At 53.1% G+C, this 16,954-nt stretch overlaps 1 protein-coding gene across 6 annotated transcripts in view; it reads right to left on the reverse strand.

The window, feature by feature from the left end:
- LZTS3 (leucine zipper tumor suppressor family member 3) overlaps window positions 1-16,954 on the reverse strand; it is a 62,891-nt gene that overhangs the window by 16,838 nt on the left and 29,099 nt on the right. For 2 of the 6 annotated variants that reach the window (XR_011141150.1, XM_068943794.1), the window contains exon 1: window positions 12,723-12,995. The exons of 2 other annotated variants lie outside the window; for them this stretch is intronic. The gene's annotated coding sequence lies outside the window, so the exon portion shown is untranslated. Of the gene's footprint in view, window positions 1-563; window positions 655-12,722; window positions 12,996-13,296; window positions 13,348-16,954 lie in introns of those variants that run through there. 2 more of the 6 variants (XM_009681834.2, XM_009681835.2) reach the window with 2 other exon arrangements.

A 16,954-nucleotide genomic window follows, 5' to 3' on the forward strand; every position in this document is an offset into this window, starting at 1 on the left:
CTGGTGCTCTGCCAAGTCCCATAGTCTGGGGAAGGAGTTTCCCCATGGGACTTGCACCAGTGAACCACCGGTAGGTAATATTCAAGTAATGAGCATTGGGTAGACATTTGGTAGTCACTGCTGATGCTCTTCCGGGTAGGCTGCACCTCTGTCCCCCAGCAGAGATGTCTCCATGTTGCTCACTGATTACGGCCCAAAGGCTGAGCAGAAAATGAAAATCACACAAGTGCTCAGTGCACCTCACAATGCAGCATAGGGACCCACCAGGATCAAAACATACACATTTTTATCAGTAATACGCAACAAAACCTCCACTAGGGGAGACAAACATCTGAGTACGGTCACTCACCCAATGAGAGCGTGATCACCGGACATTTGGTGTGCTGAGTGAGGACTATACCAACTGCAATGTTTGGACATATCTTCCAATGCATTGAACAGGACTTAATGTATCATGACCTATTTACACCTTAGTGGCACTCTCCAAAGGACAACGACATAGTTCACGGGCACACAACACCCAGAGGTAAATCTAGCTGCATGCTTGGCACAAGGACACTCACTTGGATTATTGAGCCAAAGAGCAGTGCGAAGGGATGGAGACCGCCCGTCTGAAGACAAACTCAACCCATGGTGTCTGAAGATTTTATTAGTCAAGGGAAGATTTTTTGTTTTGCTAATTAGCTGTGTTTTTAGGAATAACCTGCCTTTTAGTGACTTTGGGACTTTTATAGGCTGTGTCTCTTTTACAGGACGCCAACTGCCAGGAAGGGATGCGCTGGGAGATCTCAGCTTTGGACAGAGGAAAGGCTCTGGCAGCATTCACCCCCATGTACAGTCCTGCCTGGCTCCGCTCAGCTGGCAAAGAAGAAATCCAGTTTACCTTTTCCTCAGCTCGGTAAATTCCACAGTGACATTTACACATTTACACTGACTTTCTGAGGGCAGGATGAGGTAACCGGAGAATTTGATCCTCCTTCAGAAAAAGGCCAACAACAGCATGCAGTGTGAGCTAGACAAGACAAATGTCCTTAGTCGGGTGAGAGCTACAGCCTGGGGCAGAGTCACAGAAATGGCCTCCAGGCCACCTTGCAGGAAGGTACCTTCCCAGCCCCATGAATTCTCCTGTCATGGACATCAGTGGTCTTCACTGACGGAGTACCGCAGCCTTTATCTGCACTCTAGGACCCCCAGGTTCCCGGTTGGTGCATCGTGGACAGCTCTGCCTGGGGACGTGTCCCAAGCCCCCCCGGAGGTTCAGCCGACGTTTCTGTTTAATGTCAGTGACCTGAAAGCAGGTGCTTCAGCTGCTTTCTGCTGGTGTGGGATCAAAGTTGCAGGGACGGTTCCTGAAAATGGATCTTTTCGCATATGTTTTTTTCTTTTAATTGGGAAACTTCCAAGAAAATATTCTGAAAAAACTGTTTATTAGCTTATGTTGACTGTAAACCTGGAAGCTGATAACCAGAGCATACGGACAAGCATTTCAAATATGTTTTTAAAGAGATTCCAGAAGCGCCAGCATATCCTTGACAGTATAGCTGCCAAATAGGGCCATTTTTCAAGAATAACAGCTCTTGATTTTGTAGGCTCTTTCCAGGTTTGGAGGAATACCTGATAAAAACTTCCCTGGGACATTTTTCCTCCTTAAATCTCATAACTACCTCCTGCCCAAGGGAACACTAACCAAAATTTAGTTCACAGGTGATTCTGTATAAAAGAAACAAAGACGCTGAGTGAGAAACTTCAGTTTGGGTTGTGGATCAATGCCTCAATACCTGATTTCTCCTTTCTCTCCCTGAGACCCCCCCCCCATGCACTTTGTTGTTAATCACCGCAGAGGGAACATTAGTCTTCATTATAAATATTTGCTACAGAAGTGAAGCTTTAGAAAGGTAAAGGCTTTTTAATAAACCTGAGGTTGGCTGTGGCAGAGACTGCTCGTCCCTGCTAAGAGGTGTCAACAGAAAAGGCCTATATGTTTTTAGACTGAAAGGCTGTTACCCTCTAAATAGCGATCTCTAGGTTGCTGATGATCTGCAAATGGATGGTAAGTGGTCCACTGAGACCTATTAGACAGCAAAATTAATGAGCTGATAGGTAGTTTTTTGGCTATGTGGGTGAGGGTTAGGAATTGTGAAGGTTGACAACTTCTCCAAAATGTGGGGTCAAGGAGTTGGAGGTCGCACACGTGTACTGCTGACCCCTGCCAGGACACACTTGGGGATGTGTTGCTGTGAGGGCCCAGAGAGATTTTCTTCCTCATACTGGCAGAGGGACCAAGCTCCTTCGCTGCGCTCAGCTGCAAGGACCTTCATGCACAGTGCAGTAACAGCCACAAAATTTATGAGTAGCCACAATTCGGCACCCTCAGATTTCATTCGCTTACAGTGCAATGCTCTTGTGGGAAGCCTCATTAAACACAACCAGCCTAATTAAAGTGTGGGACTCACAAGATGAGGTAGTAAACAATTCAGACATCTGTCCTGCTGCTCAAAATGCGCAGGGATCGCGATACTGGAAAATCACTGCTCTGCACTCCAACACTTGTAACGCTGCCTTATAATATGGGTTGTGTCTGGTCTCCAAGGACACATCTTTTCTTAAACCATATTAGCAAATTAAGACGACAGATCATCAGGCAGTGCTGGCCAGGGTTGGCTTTCCAACGGTGCTAAAGCCCATCTACTGTGGTTTGCAGAGGGGTCAGAGCCTTGCCATCGCTTGTCCTGGCCTTTATGAGTGCTGCTCTAGGATATTATGGCCATATTTCAACCTGCCCTGACACACATGTGCTGCTTTAATGCTGGGGCTGCAGATCTGGGGGTAAATCTGACTTCCCAGTTGTAAATCTATTTAATGCAAATACTGAAGCTGTCATCGGCCGGGGCTGGAAAGCAGCAGCGCTGCGGTGAGGGCGAGCGTCAGGAGGAAAGCATCGCAGGAATCCACATGTGACTCCCCCATCCGCCTCCTCCCAGCCTTCTGACCCCTGGCGAGGTGCACACAGCCATCGCAGTGTTAGGGAGGCTTGGAGCTGGTGGAAGGGGCTATGAGGCAGCCTCGGGGGTGGGATATTTCCCACCTGGGCGGCTTGGAGCTGCTCCAGCTGTCCTGGTGAAGGTGAAGCAGCATAGCTGCTCTCCTGAGCCTGGAGGTCATCTCTTATTGCCAGGAGGTGTCATCTGCATCACTCCAGCCAGGGCAATGAGTGATGCCAGCATAGTGCTGATGGCTGATAGGGCAGAGCAACCTGCCTGGGGGGGCGGCACAGCGGCTATGGAAAGGGCATCACCAAAGAGAGAACAGGCTCTTGTGGCCAGGGTAGCAGAAAGAAAAGGTATTTTGCATGATCCCTCCGTGCCTTGCTCCTACAGAGCAGCTCTTTTAGGGCTGCTGGGTCAGCCCCAAGGAAAGGAGAGGGAGGATGGACGAGGAGGGCGAGGGAGCTGGGTACGTCCTGGCATTGTGCTCAACAGGGCTCTGAGGGTATGGAGGGGCCACAGGTGGGCGGTCCACCTTGGGGTGGAGGTGGACTCATTGCAGGGAGGCCATGCGGTTAGTGCTACAAGATATTCTATATTCTAGCCAGCAATGAGTAACGTCATCCTGTCATGGGGAAACTGAGGCTTTCAGGGAGGGGTGTGTGTTTGTGATTCACTTTGGCTTATTGCCCGTCCAGAGAAAATCAGGCCTGGAGGCTAAGTCCAGCCCCAAGTGCCACCTCATCCTGCTATGGAGGAAGACCAGAGAAGCTGAGATGTGGCCTCCTACCTCTCCCCATCACACAATATCCTCCCCTTCTCCAGCATTGAGAAATCCTCCTGCCTCTGCACTGTCTTTTCTGGAGACTGGGGGAAGCCAAAGCAGCTCACATTTACCAAGGAGGGCAGATGCCCAGCAGCCTTTCACTCCCAAGCCCTTTCTTTAAACAAAGAAGGAAAGGAAAGTCAACTCCAATGTGATTGGGCTCAGAAGAGACTCCTGCCCCTTGACAGTGGGGCGAAAGGGGGCTCTCCTACCCCGTGGTGGTGTGGAGGCACCACAGACAAATGGAAAACCAAAGCAAGAGCTGGAGGTTTCAGCAACCTATTGGCTTGCACGCTTTCCAGATGTTTTATCTTTCTGGATGTTATAGCCCATCTGCAATGCTGTAATTGGGAGACACCAGGACTGCCTGACTTTTCATCCTGACTGTGGGCTTGGAGGGTCCTTAGGAAGACATCATGTCCCTCCCCATGGAGGACCAGCTCTACCCATATTGCTCCTGACTGATATCTGTCAAAACAGCAGCTGCCTCTGAAAGCCAAAACTCCGCCCTTACCTAGCTCTGCCCTCCCTCAAGTTCCTGAAAACCAGTTTACAACAAAAACCCAAATAAAGGGACTTTCTCCAGACACAAAGGAGAAGAAGGGAACCTTTCCAGAACAAACACTGATCTAATTTCCCATTTCCGAGTATTTGTGTGTTATTAAAGCTGAAAAGAGTTTCTTTGTCTGGATCACAGGCAAAGCAGGCTTCCCAGCACACATCTTCACAAAAGCACGTTACCTATAAAAGGTGTCTAGTGACGTGGGTTGTGCCTGTGTCTCATCAATACACCGACCAGTACAGCCAGCTGGGGTTACAGGGATTTCAGGCGACAGCACTCAAAGCGACAAGCCTGGGTATGGCCAGACACTACTGGGGGCTCATGCAGCTCCACAACCACCTCCCTGTCGCATGACCTGCCCGTCTCCAAAAGGCAGCAATATTTCCTCTTCCCCAGCTGTGATGGGTAAGCCCTTCACAGCTACCTCTCACCAGAGTTTTCTTCATTGCCTGCAATTCTGGGGGACTGCTAGGTGCTGTTGTAAATATAATAATCCATAAAATAACTCCTGTGCCTTCACACTTGCTTTATCCAAATGATTTAATAAATACCTCCCAGTTAGACGGAAGAAAAATTGCCTTCAGATAAGCAGCTGAATAGTTAACTAAGCCCCGATTATGAAGGCCTGGCTCTATTTCTGCCTGAGTAGGTTAATTGTTAACACTCTAGTAACAAAGGCCTTTGGGAGACATACCTAGGCACTGTGCCATGCGAAAAGGAAATCAATCACTGGTCTCAGGCAGAGAGAGCTCTAACGAACAGCCCGAAAGCAATGCAATGCATTGGCACATTCACCATCCAAGGCATGTGGTCCCCACAGGACAGGGAGCAAAGGCGTCTGAAGGTCAAAAATCCTCCCTCCCCACTACCAATTGCTGTAACAGGTATTTGCCTGACCTTGTACAGTCAGCTTTGTTTGCTTCAGTTTTAATGAGCATGCAATTAGTAACACGAGGAAAATATGCACTTTTGCAGGGCCTACCCCTGCGCTGTGTTTAGGGCTCTGTTGGCTCTCCGGTTTGGTGGCACCAGCATCAGAGAGGTGGTATGGCTGGAGGAAAAAAAAGACCACATCCTGGGGTGATGGAGCAGGTTAGAAATGGTGTCAAAGGGATGAAAGAAAAACAGCTGTGATCATTTCAGCTTCTTGTACAAAGACGTATGCACAGGGAAGGGAAGGCTGGTAAGGGTTTAGTAGCGAGAAGACAGCAGACTCCACAGGGAGCAAAGTCACCTTTCTCTAGAGAAGCGTTAACAAGCAGTGGAGAAGAAACACCACTGAAGCCCGTGACCTGAAATCAGACTGGGCCAATATATCCTTGGAAGGTGTCTGAGTCTGGGTCTTAGCAAAGCTAGCTGCACCTCTGAGGTGGGTGTCATTGCTTGGGCCAACTTGGAGACCAGGCAGCAGCTCCAGAAGTGATGGTGAGATGAGAGCGCACCTCCTGCTCCCGGTTCCATCGCGCTACATGTCCCCATGTCACGGGGGACGGTGGGCAAGGGCATGGGGGCAGCCCACTGCAGCACTGGAGAAGGTCTGGTGGACCTGCCTTACTTTGTAACGTTCCCAGCTTGCCCTGCAAAATGTGCTGGCTTGCCCTGTTTGTATCACTGTGCACCTCCGAGACGGGTCTTGATGCGTTTTTCCTGTTATCCCTCCTCCCCATTAGATAGTTGCAGGCAGCAATCACATCCCCCTTCACCTCCTCTTCTCCAGGCTGAGTGAGCCCAGCTTTCAGCCCCTCCTTGTACACAACGTGCCCCAGCCACCCAGGTGGCCTCCACTGAGCTCGCTGCAGGATGACAGTCTCTCTCTTGCACCGGAGCCCAAAAACCAGATGTGCTGGAGCCCAAAACCGGATGCGGGCTCCAGATGTTGTCTCACAAGCGCACTGAATAGAGGGGAGGAATCACTTGCCTCGACTTGCTGGCTGCCCTCTTGCTAATATGGCCCAGACCTACTGCTCCTGCGTGAGTAACTGTGTCTGGTGATGATACCAAAAAGACCATTCTGCTACTGCTTTGCCTCCTGCGTATCATGGGCGATCACACATCACCTCCTTATGACTGTGCTGGGTCTAAACCTGGCCAAGAGCATCACCAGAAAGGTTGATTCCAGAGGCAAGGAGTCCACCTCTGTCCTCGGACCTGGCCCCAGTGCATTACCTCCTCTACACCCTTCTCAAGTTGCCTCATTTTGAGTAGAGGAATAGAATGAGCTTTTCCAGGCTTTCACTCACAGACATTTTTTCCAGCCCTCATGTAATTCTTGTGACTCTTTTCTGCACCTTCTCCAACTCCTTTTTTCCCCCCTCTGACATCCTGACTTGGCAATTGCCAGGTTTTCTTCCACTGCTGAAATACCGCACAAAAGCACGCCCCTGCTAGACTTGAACCTGTCTGCAAAAACACGCAAATCTCCCGGTTTTCAGCCACAATCTTTTTCCACAGCCAGAAGCCAGACCGTGTCAGATGAACAACTTCAGCTGGCTCCCAGGGACACGGAGCTCTCTCTTCCTATTTATCCCTGCTGAAGCAAATGGGAGCTTTGTGACTGGAAGCTACAGAAGTTTTTTTTTTTTTTTTCCTTCCATTTCTCTTCCCATTCAGGGCCAAGAAGCAAACTTGGGAAGGCAGGGTGTAGGATCAAGGAGTGTGCTGTCTTTGTAGTCACCCTGAGACAGCTCTTTTGCAGTAGAGTTTCAATCTGCCTACGCGCTCTGCTAGCTGCCTGTCTGCACATCCTACGTCCATCCGTGCAAAGGCTTTACATTTGCTGCTGTGCTGCAGAGAGATGGACAAGCTCTAGGGGGGCATCCGAGTGCTTGGTGCAAGGGCTTTTTTGGACCGTGGCGGTGCAAATCTGTGCTGTAACACACATCCAAGGTGGGGAAAATCCCACTTACATTTTAAGGAGGCTTTTATAGAGGCAAACCAGTCCTGACTCTTGCAAGCAGAGCGATGGCACGTACTGAATGCACCAGTCCTGCTCAGGGCATGAGGTATTCGCTTTTGGTAATGTATCAGAACAGCTGACTTTTCTAAGGCCAGCTCCAGTGAGGTGCATCAGTGCCTCTCAGCAGCCCTGCATCTCTGCCCAGGGCTTGCATGGAGGTGTTGATTAGGAGCTAGGTGGCCCTTAGTCTCTGCTGCTGGCTTAGCACACACAAACAAGTGCAAAGCTGGTTTCTCACCCAAAGAGCCTGTGGTCTGAGAAAGCCCTGCATTTTCCCCTGTGTCCCAGGTAAATCCTGCTGAGCGTTGTGGAAACCGTTGCCTGCAGCCAGCTTTACACTGTGTCGCTGCTGGATGAGGGATCCCACTGGGGTGGAGAAATGAGGGCAGCAAAGGCTGTCGCGAGAGGGCTGCAATGAAGAGACTCCCATAGGGTTCAGTGGGACTCTTAATAGGCCTGCTGCGGCCAAGGGAGTGATTTTATGAGATGGGGTGAGCGGATTGAATATCTTCCTAACCCCGGGGAGGAGGATCCTTCCCTGTCTCTCCCTTTCCTTTCTCCAGGCTGCACACCCTTGCTGTTGCTTGCACTGCCTCTGGTGCTTGCCGTCTCTCCCTGAGCCGATTCAACTCACAAGTCTGGCAAAAAGTCAGCCCAGGAAAAACAGGCGGCTTGCTGCTGGGCCAGTGGCCTTCAGTCAGTTCCTCTGAGCATCCAGCCAGTGCATGTAAGGCAGCAGGACCACAGGGGTCAAGATCAGGTGAGGGGAAAGGAGAGACTGGGCAGGAGCAAACCCCCTCCTGCTGAGGTTTGGACACCTCAGCAAGGACCAGAGCCTCACTACAGACAGGGATGCTTTGGAGAGCACTTTGTAGCTCTGCCAGAGAGCATTTAGCCAGTAGCAAGTAAGGCATCAATTCAGAAAGCAAAACACCACCAAAGAAATCCTGGGAGCATTCTCATGAGGGCAACCTTTGCGTGCCCTACGGTCATTTCCTATTGCATCATGTTTCAGTAATGCACACCAGCAGAAAGATGCATCTCAATTACACCAGAACCCACCCCAGAGCTTGCAGGAAAGCAGAACCACAGTCCTAGAGGTGCTCTGTTTTACAAGACAACTAAGAAAAAGCTTTTACCACAGAAATCCGTTCTGAAGCTCCATGTCACAGTCCCTGTCCTGGATTCCTGTGGAAAACATCTTATTTGGGAGCACGGGGAATGCCCGGTTCCTCTACGAGCCCTCCAACTTCCCAGGGGTGCACAACGACACCTCCTGCCCCTGACACAGGAGTGCGGTGCAAACACAGCAGCAGGCTCAAACTCTCTGGGAGGTGCTTAAAGACAGCAGGGACCAAAGTTGTTACTTCAACACAGTCCTCTGCGGCTAGAAACAGCATCCAAGGAGCTGCAGGATGACTCTCCAGACTGGTACTGCATCTCAGACAGAGCCAGCTACTAGGTTTTTCAGATTTACATGCATCACTATATCAGAGCATGTTCCTCCCTGACCTCAAAGGATCATCAAAACAAAGTTCGCCAGCAACATCCTTCCCAAATCCTGCAGCTTGGAGAGCGCTGTGGGTCTGCCCAGAGGTCCCCAGCACCCTCTGTATCGCTGGGACCATTAAAAAAACTAGCCAGCCCCCAAGGACGTGGCTATTTGTGAGATGTGAGGACTGCAGTTTGCCTTTCTCTCTTGCCAATGCCACACACAGCCCCTGCTGCGGGTGGCAGGAGATAGGGCAGGGAGTCACTGTTGAGGGGTTGCACTTGCTTCGGCTGCTGAGGGAAATAAAAGCAAACGGCTCAGAAACATTTCCTCTTCCTTTCCGCCTGCTAATGAGATAATTACGGCCTTTTGTATTCTGGGAAACTACTTTCTCATTACGGGGGCTGCATCAGCTATTTACATAATAAGCCTGAAACAAAAGAGATGAGATGAAAAGACCGAGACGGCTCTTGAGGAGAGTTGTGCAGGGGAGGGAGAGCCTGCAGGACAATGACTTTCTCCTGCCTCCTACCGGTCCCTCAGCTGAGGCCCGGAGCGGGCAGCGGTGCTTGGCCTGAGACCTCCCTGGCACTGGGACAGTCCTCACCAGCAGATGTCCCGCCAACCGGCCGAGGGACGTGCTGTATCCCAAACCCTCCCATCCCACATCCCCCCAGCTGGCCGAGGGACACGCTGTATCCCAAACCCTCCCATCCCACATCCCATCTCCCATGTCTCACGTTCCCCCAGGCAGCCAAGGGACGTGCTGTACCCCAAACTGTCCCATCCCGTGTCCCACCTCCCACGTCCCATAGGCCCCCAGCTGGCCAAGGGACATGCTGTACCCCAAACTGTCCTGCCCCACCTCCCACTTCCCTTGTCCTATGTCCCCACCCCGTTGGCCAAGGGACATGCTGTTCCATGTCCCACCTCCTATGTCCCACATGCTCCCAGCTGGCCAAGGGACAAGCTGTATCCCAAGCTGTCGCGTCCCACGTCCCCTAGCCAGCCAAGGGACACCCGGTGTACTGCAGCAGCGTCCTGTCCCCCCAGCGCACCAACCCGCCACCTCCCTTCCTCAATAAAGGCCCCATTGTTCTCCCCCGCCAGAGCCTGAATAGCGCAGCCTGCTCCACCTTCCCCCTGCTAATCCTCTCCAGTTGCTATCGTTCTTCCTCCTTCATTTGTCGCTGTGTTTAAGGTACACACACCGCAGCCAACCCTCCCCATCCCCTGCCACCAGGAAGCAGGAGGGGGAAATCACAGCAATGCTTTCATGGCGGAAACCTCCGCTGTGGAGCCAGTCTGCCCCAGGACCTGGCCTTGGCTCTGCAGCTGGGGAGTGAAATCGGGCCTTCTGGTGGTCCTCTGTCCTTCCCTGCTCTCCAAGGATCCTCCTGGGATGGGCAGCTCCCCTTGCTTATGTTCCTTTTCTCTGCAGCATAATGTACCATTGGGGGTTGCTCCGGAGGGGGCTTCTGCAAGCACTGAACGCAAGCATGCTTAAGCGCAGAGCATTAATGATGACCGCACGGCCGTGTGTTATCTGGATTTCCGCCCTCCTGCTGCTGCTCGGAGCAATCCAGTGAAGAGCTGACCTCATCTGGACACTGAGTAACCCTAGAGGCCCTGTCTGCAGGCTCAGGCAGACAGAGCCGCAGCAGCCTGCCCTGGCCCTTAGCTTCCTCTCCCGTAGAGCAGGGTTACAGATCCCACTCCAGAAGGGAATCAGAGATCAGGAGATGACAGTGCTACACCTGGACTGTGCATCTATCACAGGAGTAGCGATGCAAGAGTCTCCATCTGCTTCCACTGTGCTTTGTTTCTCCCCCTGGCGCAAGCCACTGATCAACAGCTGAGCTCCTCTTCAGAAGTGAAGGTGGTGAAGATGATGAACACCACAAGCTCCCCTTGGACAGCATGCCTGGCTGGCCCTGGGTGGTGGCATGTCTGACACACTGATTTCTGTAGCCGAGAGCACACAAGGGAGCAGTGGGGCTAACGTTACACCCAGCCCAGCTTATGGGATCAGGGGCCCATTTGCAGATGGGAAAATACTTTCAATAAAAGCCTGAAGCTAACATACTCACATCCGGCTCCAAAGCCAGAGCCCTGACCTGCTCTGTCATCACACATCACTGCCACAGAGCGTCCATCTGCGAGCACAAGGCTTGGAGAGCTCAGCAGAGACTTAGGCTGGAAGCCTGTTATCGACAATAACAAATCAATCCGGGTGTTGCTATTATTAATCCAGAGTGAACTGCTCTGACTGCCCCAAGCAGGATCCCACCAAACCTCCTTGTCTCAGGGCGGAGGGGTTCAACAAGAGGTGAAGGTGCCAGCATGAAGGCTCGAGCAAAAATGCACCAAGGTGGCTACTCAGTGCAGGTCTTTGCTGGCTCAGTTACAAAAGACATGCGCAGGGATGGACCCACCTATCAGTGCAAGTCCACTGTGCTCCACATCATGCCACAGGCACCTTGTACCTTCAGGACTGCAAGGAAACGGGCTCAGGAAGAGGCTGGCTCTTAAAAGCCTCAGGAAGGGAGATGCAGGGACCACAAGGACCTCAGACCTTTAGGTCTGTCTACCTAAAGGCAGATAGCAGAGATTTTTCCATTGCACAGCGCGTCTCTGTCCCCATCACCGTGGGGAGCGGAGAACACGAGCTGCTGCCAGCAGGAAAAGAGTATTTCACAGCTCAGTCCCCAAGCTGCCAACCCAAATCCGATGTGGCCACACGGATGTGCGCGGAGGGTGCTCGGAGCTGTCTACTAGCTAGCGTAGTAGAGGCTTCTGACACCACCTGGAAAACGCCAGCTTTGGCAGCACAAAGAAAGCTGCCTGAATTCGCTCGGTCCGGGGAAAGGGCGAGACGGTGAGGCACGGGAGCAAAGCTGCTATTCGCGACGGAGGCGGCTACACACCATATGCCCCAGCCTTGGGCGTTTCGCAGACCTGCAGCAATCGGTGGGGCGTCTGCAGAGTTCATCCCGCACGATGGCAGGGCCCTCGCTTGCTTTTCAGGAGCAGCGGGTGCACGTGACCCCCGCCCCATCCCCAGCCCTCCCCAGGCTCCTCCGGCCAGTATTTCAAAGTGGGGTGTCCACAGGGGACGGGGGACTGGTAGAGCTGCAGGACGGCACGGCAGAGAGCAAGGATGCTGCCTCCGTCTGCACTGTGAACGTTCCCGGGGGCCATTCCCTGCTCTGGGGGGGCACAGGCCAAAACCACGAGGACTGTGCTACTGAGGTAGGACACGTGGGTCCAGGGCCGCTGTTCGACACAGCGGCCTCGGGGGCGGCTGCAACGGCTGGGGGTCTAGGAAGCTCCACGCCGCAGGCTGGACAGCTTGCAGTCAGCCAAGGTGTCCGTGCCTCAGTTTCCCCTTGCCTAAGGGGCAACTGCCTCCGGCTAAGCCAATGCTACCGTCCTACAGCTGCTTATTGCAGGGAGGAGGAAAGGGGCACCCTGGCCCCGGGTGCATCTCCCCGTGGAAATCTCCCGATGGACCAACCTGCCGACGGGGCTCTCCCCCAGCATCTGCCTGGGCATCCTCTTCTGGTCCCTGGCGCTGGATCCCAAATTCCAGGGGATCCCAGAGCAATTCCCCTGCTCCTCGGTCCCCAACGCCTTGGCCCCCCAGTCCTCCCCATGCCCGCTTTAGGCCCACGCCGCGGCCGGATCCTGTCCTCCCGGACTGAGCCGTTGCACCCGGAGCTGCGCCAGGGCGCAGCCTCCCTGCTGCCTGGCCCGTGCCGTACCCCGGCGCCACCGGGCTCAGCTCCACCGCAGGACCTTGCCCAACCCTCCGTTGCAGCGGCACAACCGGAGCGCGTCCCCCCGCTCCCCCGGGGGAGGAAAGCCGGGGCGGAGGGGAGATCCGCCGATCGGGCACTGACCTGAGAGCCGGGTGGGACCCCGACCCGCATTGTCCGCAGGAGCCCGTCTCCGCCGGCTCCCAAAGCTCCCGCGCTGCGAGTCCGACCGTGATTTATCATTAACTTTCCCGGAGGAATTTCAAGGGCGCAGAGCAACTCCCCCGCGCGCAGGGCCTTCCCGGGATGTGCTAGCTCCTCCCTGGATGGCAGAGCTTGGAGCAAGCTCCCGCGGTGGCTTTTGCATCGCTTCGGCCATCGGGGCCGGCACGGTGCATCCCGATAGAGGTATCCTGAGCCCCTGCCGCCGGCTGGATTTGGGAGAGGTCTATGGGGGAAAACGGCAGCTCTGGCTCCGCTGGAGCCACCCAGCTCCTTCCACCCCACGTCGCCGCCGTGGAGTCCTTCCCCTCTAACGCCGAGCGAGCGGGGGGAAGCAGGGGAAGGCAACGCACCCCGGGCTGGCCAGCTCGCAGGGGATTTGCCTCGGCAACCTGGGGACCGTTCTCCCCTGCTCTCCCTGCCCTTCGCGGGGCTCTGGGATCATTTTCCACCTGCTTTGTACCCAGGAGGAAAAAGGAAAAAAAAAAAAAATTACCTGGTGTAAACAGCAATTCACCTGTTGCTTAGCTCCAGCCGCACTTTGCTCTGCTTGATTGAGCACCAGCAGCCTGCGCTGTGGGGCCCTTAACTCTTTCTTTGCAAGCACTGCTAGGAAACACGAAGGCAGCGATGGAGCCGGACGGCCTCGCGCCTGGGAGACCCTCTTAGCTGCGAAGAGAGGGGCAGGGGGCAGAAGTCCAGCCTGCTGACTGTGAAGTAGCCTCAGGCTTTCTTTTCAGGGCGATTTGGTTTAATTAGTATTTTTAATCTCACCCAAAGCTCACAAAAGAGGCAGAGTCTGACATATGGAAAGGCCACGTTTTCTTTTTATGCCGACACAGTGAAAAAATGCCACATTAAGCCTAGACCAAGCTGACTCATTCCAACCCCAAACTGAGAAAGTTATGCACAAATGGAAAAAAAAAAGAAAAAAAGAGAAGCTATGATGGGATTTGATTCCGGCATCACTTTTACTATACCCCTACATGCGGTGATCTTAGCACGTGATGTATAGAAAGGGAGAGTCATTTTCTCCAGTGGTTTCAAGCAGGGTAATTGCAAATGAGCAAGTTAGCATTAAGTGGTCCATCTGCTCTCCCTTCACTTTGCAATATTCTGACTGGTTCCAGCCCATTTTGCTCAATGGGTTTGGCAAGTTTCCATGAGCTCCAGGTAGGTGGATAGCAGACCAGCATCTGCAAAAGCTCTCACGAGACATCGGAGAACCCACACTCAACCTTGTAGCTAAAATCTGGAGCAAACCACGCTCCCCAGTTTTGCTGTCCATAGACCAACTTAGTTTCTAGTGGGGAAACGGGCCTCAAGTCCAGGCAGAAAAGTGAGAAGAAAAGGACCTTATGCTTATGACCCCCTTCAAGATGGCCAGAGATGGAGAAGGTTGAGCGAGGGAGCATCAGAAAGAGGGAACCCACTGGTGGGAGACACCCAGCCTCAGCTTTGAGAGAAGAAAGCAATCCTGGTTGACTGCACAGCTAGCTCTTCATCCTGTGAACCTCCGTGTACCTGAGCTTGCAGTGGAAGAAAGCACGGTCCTGGCCCCATGTTTACATTGCCCCAGAAGACTGACCTGAACCCTTCCCATCGCTGGGCTCTCACAGGGCCCCACGAATGCAGATGAGCTCCCTCTTGAGTGTGTTATTCAGCACCAACAGGAGAGCCAAGTGGGTTACGAACCACCCCTGCTCCAGCCAGCAGCAAAGGCCACTGGACGCTCTTCCTCTTTGGTGTTTATCCCATAAGGTAAACCTAGGGCCAGTTCCGGCTCTACTGAAAACATCCTGGGGTAAAAACAGTGCCTTTTTGGAGGGATCGCTGCAGATGCTGGTGTGTCCCAGCACTTGGATGGCCAGGGATGCTATGGAGATATCCCATAGCAGATGCGGGGGGCCGGATGGCTGGCAAGACGTGGCACGTGCTGCAGACCCTGGATGTGATGGATGCAGTGCTAGAGTGCTGCAGGATGTCTGTACCTCTACCATAATTTGGGGTTCTTCCACCCATCCCTTGGCAGACCCCTTCACATTTTAGGCTGATCATCCCACCTGAGCTTCTCACCTCTGCTCCCAGTGTAAATGTTATCCTCAAAACCTGCTTTCTGCTCAGGACAGCAATCCCACATTTGGGATACGTCTGGCAAGAGCACTTTCTCGTAGGATTAGCCTATACATCCCAGCTGGATCGCAGAAGCTGGCCTGCAACCCCACGGAGGCTCCATGCTTGCCTGGCCCCATCCCTTCCCTGGCTCCTTCTTGCTGTTAAGAAGATGGTAGGGTGAGCCTGTTGGGAGATCCTACACTCACGGAGTGGGCTGGGCTGGAAGAGACCTCAGGAGCTCATTCAGGACCCAACAGGGAGCTGCAGCCTTCGGAAAACGTGCTCACACTCCCTCTCCTATCTCCTCCTCACCTTGCGCTCTGCAGATCCTCTCCCAGGAGTGGCCATTGCCCTCAGGAAGGGGGCTCGGGCCAAGGCTGGCCGTGCCACACCGCACCAGGACTCCCAGACGGCTCCTGGGCACTGCACGGGTCACAGCGTTCACTCATGAGCCAAACCCCACGTCTTCCAGCACAGAGCCCTGGCACTCCAGCATGGGCCAGGAATCCTAGTCCTTCCTCCCCAGCTGCCGGCGCTGCAGCGGGAGAACAGTCAGGCTTCCCTTCAGGGACGGACCGGCCTCGGCACTTATATTGTGTTATTTGCAGTCACGAGGAGACTGCAAGCTAGGGAAATAAAGCTACACAAAGCTGCCGCTAATTTAGACTTATTTGCTCAAGTGAAATTTTTTACTGGCAGGATGGCTGCGTATCAAAGGAATCGCCCGTTGTGGCCATGCAAACGTAGCATCGTCACCAGCGCGTTAGTAGCAACAAGAACGGTAAAATAACAATAATGCTAACAATAATCAGATATGAGTTACACTTGCATTTAAACTGGAGCAATACACACTGCCAGGGCACATGGGGAAGGTGTAAATTATACAAAAATAGGTTCTTATAGAGACTCAAGCTCTTAATTTTGCCCTTTGGCTTCAGAAGCAAAGATTTTCAAGAAACAGAGGCTATTTTATGTGTTGCTGGAAGAGACAGATACTCACAACAGCAGGCTGCATTGCTTATACCTCGGAAATAGCTACACATATAAGAAGCACTTTCTACTCCAGGGACAGCTCTTGCAATAACTGGAGCTGATCCCTGCCTCCGGGTCAAGAACCACGAGGAGGAGAGAAGAGATCCAAGCAGCACAGCCAAGCCTGCAACAGGTTCCTTTTCCCTACAGGAAGGGATGTGGCTGGGAAGGGAGGAGCTGGGGTGAGACTGATCCAGGTGCAAGTCCTCCTGCCTGTCTGATTAGGGCACAAACGCTGCCCGCCTGCCCCTGGGCAGGATGGGGAGATTTGGCAAAGCTCTCCAAGTGAAGGAGCCTCGCACCGCCTGGATGCTCAAACCGCAATGTCTTCCAGGCTCAGCCATAGCAGCTCACACAGGAGAGAGGCAGTTTCCTGACGGTACAGCTGTTTAAGGATGCGTTCATTCTCTCCTTGGGAGATTTGTTACATCTTTGTGCTTCCTGCAGATGAAGAAATTGCGATGGAAGAGGCTTTGGAGGATAGTGGGAATTCCAGGATAATACATGCTCCTCGCTATCCAACAAAAGTCACAAACTTTTGAACTCTGAACTCTCATTTCTAACCGAGGTCTCTGGTTCCTTAGACATAAACCTCTCCACCCACAGAGCACGCCTCTACCTGAGCCCCTGCACTACCTCTGAGAGCTGTCAGAGGAGCCATGGTGAAGTACTGTAATGCCAACACAACAGAACCCCCCCCCCAACTCGCAGTGGGTGCTGCACCAGTGGTCAGCTGTGCCGAGACTCCCTGTGCACTTGCATCTGGGCCTTTGTGTTTCCCAGCCACCAAGAGACGTAACCACCAAGGCGTGGTCTAATCTCTTTTGGGGGATTTTATCCCTTTTTGAGAGGGGGTGGTCAGACTGTGCACCCAGACCTGAACTTCTGTGGTGCTCCCCAGTTCAGATCAGCCTTCCCAGCCAGGGCAAACTCTCCAGTTGGAGGACTGGGGGTTTGACTGTGGATCAGAGTGGGATCGGCTAGATCCAAATTTGGCAAGCTCTGGT

Source organism: Struthio camelus, chromosome 4 (genome assembly GCF_040807025.1).
Source record: "Struthio camelus isolate bStrCam1 chromosome 4, bStrCam1.hap1, whole genome shotgun sequence".
Lineage (NCBI taxonomy): Eukaryota > Metazoa > Chordata > Aves > Struthioniformes > Struthionidae > Struthio > Struthio camelus.